The sequence below is a fragment of the Cryptomeria japonica genome, chromosome 8 (assembly GCF_030272615.1).
Source record: "Cryptomeria japonica chromosome 8, Sugi_1.0, whole genome shotgun sequence".
Taxonomy (NCBI): Eukaryota; Viridiplantae; Streptophyta; class Pinopsida; order Cupressales; family Cupressaceae; genus Cryptomeria; species Cryptomeria japonica.
The window spans coordinates 466,344,273-466,349,548 of NC_081412.1; the positions used below are offsets into that span (position 1 = coordinate 466,344,273).

The 5,276-nt window shown below is 33.2% G+C and overlaps 1 long non-coding RNA gene across 1 annotated transcript; it reads right to left on the reverse strand.

Moving 5' to 3' along the window:
- Positions 1 to 2,811: 2,811 nt before the first annotated feature.
- On the reverse strand, positions 2,812 to 3,617 carry LOC131034960 (uncharacterized). Its single transcript, XR_009103871.2, has 2 exons — positions 3,444 to 3,617; positions 2,812 to 3,348 (listed from the first exon to the last, which is right to left on the reverse strand). It is a non-coding gene; the product is annotated as an uncharacterized LOC131034960 (long non-coding RNA).
- Positions 3,618 to 5,276: the final 1,659 nt, after the last annotated feature.

Below are 5,276 nucleotides of genomic sequence, written 5' to 3' on the forward strand. Positions count from 1 at the left end.
TCAGGTATCTAATTAGGCTCCATTAGAAGAGAGGGAGAGAAAGAGATAGATATAGATAGAAAGAGAGAGAGAGATAGAGGGAGGGGCTAGGGAGATAGAGATATGAGATATTGATAGAGAGAAAGATATAGAGAGAGATGAAGTTGGAGATGAAGATAAAGGACATGGATACCAAGAGAAGATGGAGAGATATAAAGATAAAGGAGAGATAGATAGATAGATAGATCGATAGAACTAAAAGGCAAATATATAGAAATTAAGAGGGAGAGATAAAGGGGAAGAGAGATATATAGAGGTAAATGGATAGAGAAAGATAGATAGAGATGTAGACAATGGGATAGAGTGATAGAAAGATAAAGAGATAGAGAGATAAACATATATAGAGATAGGGAGGGAGGGATAGAGAGAAAAAGAAAGATATATATATATATATATATATATATAGTAATAAATAGAAATGTGTATGATAGGGGAAGGATAAATAATGGAGATAGAGAGTAGGAGAGATTGAAATATATGAGAAGAGAAAGGGAGAGAGAAGTAGAGGCAAATAGATAGATAGGGGGTATGGAGGGAGTGAGGGAAAGAGATGGTTTGAGAGAAAGGTTAAGCAAAGAGATACAAAGAGGGGGTGACATGGGGAGAGAGAGAGAGAGAGAGAGAGAGAGAGAGATGCAGAGAGAGAGAACAAATAAGAGAAATAGGGATATAGACAATGAGTTAGGGTGAACAAGAGAGATAAATATATAAAGAGGGAGAGATGGAAGGTGAGATGAAGAGAGAGGGAGAAATGTAGATAGAAAGAGAGAGACAATGAGAAAGGTGTAGATAGAGATATAGTAAGATAAAGATATAAGAAGACATATATAGTGAGAGGGGTAGAGATACATATAGAGAGAGGGAGGATAAGAGTGAGGGATAAAGGAGGTGATAGAAACAAGTAATGGATAGATTGAGAGAGAGGGGAGATAGAGAGATAGATAGAGATAGAGATGGAGATGGAGATGGAGATAGAGATAGGGAAGGATAAATAGGGAGTGTGTGTAACTGAAAGAGGGATATACATAGAGATAAAGATAGGAAGAGAAAAACAAGAAGTGTGTATGTGAGATACAAAGATTGAGAGGGGGAGAAAGAGATAGGGATTAAAAGAGGGAGAGTTAAAGAGATAAATACATTGGGAAATATAGAGCAGATAGAGATAGGGATGAGGGCAAAGGTAAGGAGATAAAGATTAGGGAGGGAGAGAGATAGATAGACAAAGAGAGATAGAGATGGTTGTTCTTTATTGTTGATCTTTTCAACAAATGACAAAATGATTTTTTTACCTTGGCTACTCTATTCATTTTCATCCATCAAAATGGATAGAATACATGAATGACATTGATGAAAGAATAATAGAAAGAGATATCCCACACATTCATTTAATTATGTATTTGTTTTATAGATTGAATCTATAATTTAATTATATTCAGTGTTATATGATGATCCCCTCTCTAATTAATTCTTGTATTGATGAATCAATTTAAAATAATATCACAATTTAATATATATTAGATTAAACTAAATAATATATATTATATAATATAAAATAATAAATACAAGTATAATATTAATCATATATAAAATAAATATATACTTTAATAATATATACACATATTATTAGAATTCTACCATGACGATTATTGCACTCACAATATAATAAATAAAATAAATTATAACATTACTTTAAAAATAAATTTATATTATAAAATATAGATAAAATCTACTATATATTCAATTAACTCGCCTAGATAAATATAGATAAAATCTACATTAATTATTAAATATAGATAAAATCTACTATATATTCAAGAGGTGTGAGGTGTTTTGTCTCGCCTATTTTGGTGTGGAAGTGCCATTATGACTATTCTAATTTTGATCTTCATCGTTGCGATTAATTAATGTGCTTACTGTTTGACTTTACACCCTTTAGACTTCTGTCTTTGGGGACAACACTCCTGTTCAAATAAAAAAACAAAACCAAACCCTACCTATTGATTGAAACTTTTTACATTTCAAAGTCTAATCCCAAAATTGAGACTTTTTACAATTGAAAGTTCGTAATCAAATCAACTTAATTGGAAGTTCGTAATCAAATCCAAGATTGAAAAAAATAATGAAACAAATTCCCTTCGAAGAGAAACTAGAGAAAAAATACGAAGTATTTTACAGCGCCCATAGTAAAAATGTTTACCATGAGATGCGTACATGTAGGGCATAAATCTTCTCCAGGAAAACAAAGACAGGGTTTCCACGGTGCAGAGATGCCCAAAATTGATTTAGGTGATCTTACTGACCAACCATACACTGTCATACAGACGTATGAATGGCTAATTAGTCACCAAATGTCACAACAAATTACTAGCAAACGCATATAACAAGACAAAAAAATTATATCTCTAAAACAAATTGTTCACCACCCCCCACCCTGTAAAATAACTAGGTATAAAGCATTTTACTGTTGAAAACAAATATTGCAGTTGACAAGAAATTTAAGAACCAACCAAAAATTACTGGTTACTTTCAGTCTGGTGACTGCCTTCATCACTTCAATCTTTTCATTGTGAAAATTATTTTAAAAAAAAAACCTAACACAAATCTGGAGCGCTTCCTTCTTTTTAATGTTTTCATTGTTTCGATTGAGAAAACAAAATACAAAAAAAAAAACCCAAATCTGCAGCACTTCGCAATAAATGGAAAAAACACCAGCATAAAGAGCCAAACCCCTAGAACAGAAAAAGCAAAATACAGAGAAAAAGAAATACAGTCTCAAATTTGCCCTCAGCACCTATTTCTCCACATGGTGTCCCTCGGACTTAATACATGCCGCCTTATGAAAAATATATGGCAATAAAACCTTGGGCCCTGATTTACAAAAACATATATGTATGAATATGCGCGTGCTAGAGGCGGTGCGTAATACATTTATGCAACATCACTAAATCTTTGAGGGAGCAAAAATGGAAGATTCCGACTTTTCATATTCAATCTAAGACATTTTTTGATAATGTCCGCTCCGTCAGCCGTCCACATAAAAACCCTACTTTGCTTTACGGAAAGGTTAAGCATTCACCTACCCATGCTTCCTCTGTATCCAAAACTCATAAACCCTGGACAGCGCAGCCCTAAATACTCGACAGTCTGCTCTAGACACTACTGTTGGTGAAAGTAAATATAGGAACCCTAGATATAATAGGATTGAATGGAAGATCGTTTGTCGCCATAGCTAAAGCTTCCGAAACCCTAGAAATAATAAACCGGTGAAAAATTGCAGGCTCCATCATCGAAGGCTATGAATGATGGTTCCTACAGTCAAATCCCATTATTCCAAAACCCTAAACATTCGAAATGAAAAATTGAAAAAACAAAAGAAAGGGCATCATGCACTTCTGTAGGCTTACCAGCTAAAACATCCGCCACATCCAAAATTTATAGACCCGGGCAGCGATGCCCTAGACGAAAACCCTAACTGCTCGATCGTATACTCTACACACTTCTGCCGCTAAACGTGTGCACTGTAGTTAGGCTATGGTCCCATCAATTTAGAACTATTTACTATTGCATGCCTTCCACATTTCATGTATTCTCTATTGCACAAGGGTAGTTTAGAGCTAAGATTTGATTAAATTTGGTTAATAATATTTCAATTGTAAATTGAGTGTGTTTCAATTTTTGTGATAGAAGTTGTTGGTTTAATACTTCATATTTGAAATATATAATTTGTTGTGAAAAGTACTAATAATTGAATGAAATATATAATTTGTTGTGAAAAGTAACCAAACATGTGATGCCACATCAGTTGCACAAGTATTGGGCCCTTTTGTACACCTATTGGTCTCACTTTGTTTTTGGGCTGTTTTGGACACCTTGGTAAAAAGCATGCTGATGTGACATCATATTTGATGATGTGGCCCTGAAACCTTAGTTATAGGCAAGGGTGTGCCAAGTAAGCTACTGTAAAAAAATTGAAGGGATTTGAAATTTCCACGCAAGATTTTGAGAAGCACACCCTATGACCTAAAGTTAAAAGGTTTATCTTTTCAAATATTATCATGGTAAAATTTACCTTAATTAAACAAAATCTAAAAAATAATATTAATAATAAAAAAGTAAAAGAGCATAAGAAAGTCAAAATTAGTTTCGAAGGAAATGTGAAGAAAGGAAAATAATTTTTGAATAATTATTATGGTGACAGTGTAAAATGAGAGAGAAAGGTGAGGCATGCAATAAGAAACAATTTTTAATAGAATATTACTAATCAAATTTAATAAAATCTTAGCTCTAAACTATCTTTAGAGCAATAGAGAATTAAAATTGTTTGTATTTGGATGTAAAAGGAGATATAGGTGTGTTAGGTAGCATCATTTATTATGTGTGTTGATCTTGTGTTTACACTCATCTTGATCTTGTGACACTTTAAGTAGCATGTGGCCCTCTAATTAAGGAATTTGTGCATAATTGATTTAGGAAATGATTAAGGCATTAGTTGTTGGCATTTAGGTTAGAAAGGGGTCATTAACCAAATTTGGACATGCTTCTAACATATTTAGATTTAGAACATTATGATGCAAACAATAGTGTAAGCTAACTTCGATATGTAAAAATTCTAACAACTCTAGTTTATTCTAGCTTCAACTCTACCACTAAGATGTCAACTTGTCAACTTGGTGTGGGATTGTCATCTGATTGGCCTCTCTTTACTTGCCACTTTGCTACACAAGGATGAATGTACACACTTGGCTAGATATTGTGGTACTCTCTAAGCTATATTGCAAACCTTTATGCAATCAATCCTAAAAAAATAGACTATTATTTATACCAAGATAAAAAATAAATTAGAGCAATAAAATATAGGGGATAAATGGTGTGAAACCCCTCTTAAATTGGGTTTGCTTATGATTCTGGTTATAAGTAAGAAACATGAGAACTTGTCAAAATAAGTTTCTTTGAAGATGACACGTGACCAACTAATCAGATCTAGTGTAATAGTGTGCCCTCTAAAATGATCCTCTCATAGACAACAAGTGGGGTCTAATAGTCCTAGCTACTCACTTATCAAATCCAAGATCACTTCTATAAATTAATGATTATAATTTTTGGACTCTAAACCCAATTAAAGTAATATTCCTAGAAATCTCATGTTCAATTAGCTCCTTAGGCTCAAAGGGAAAATATTTTATCATTCACCACTACAAAGTTGTGGGGTCCAAAGAGAGAGCTTAGGGAAATCCAAC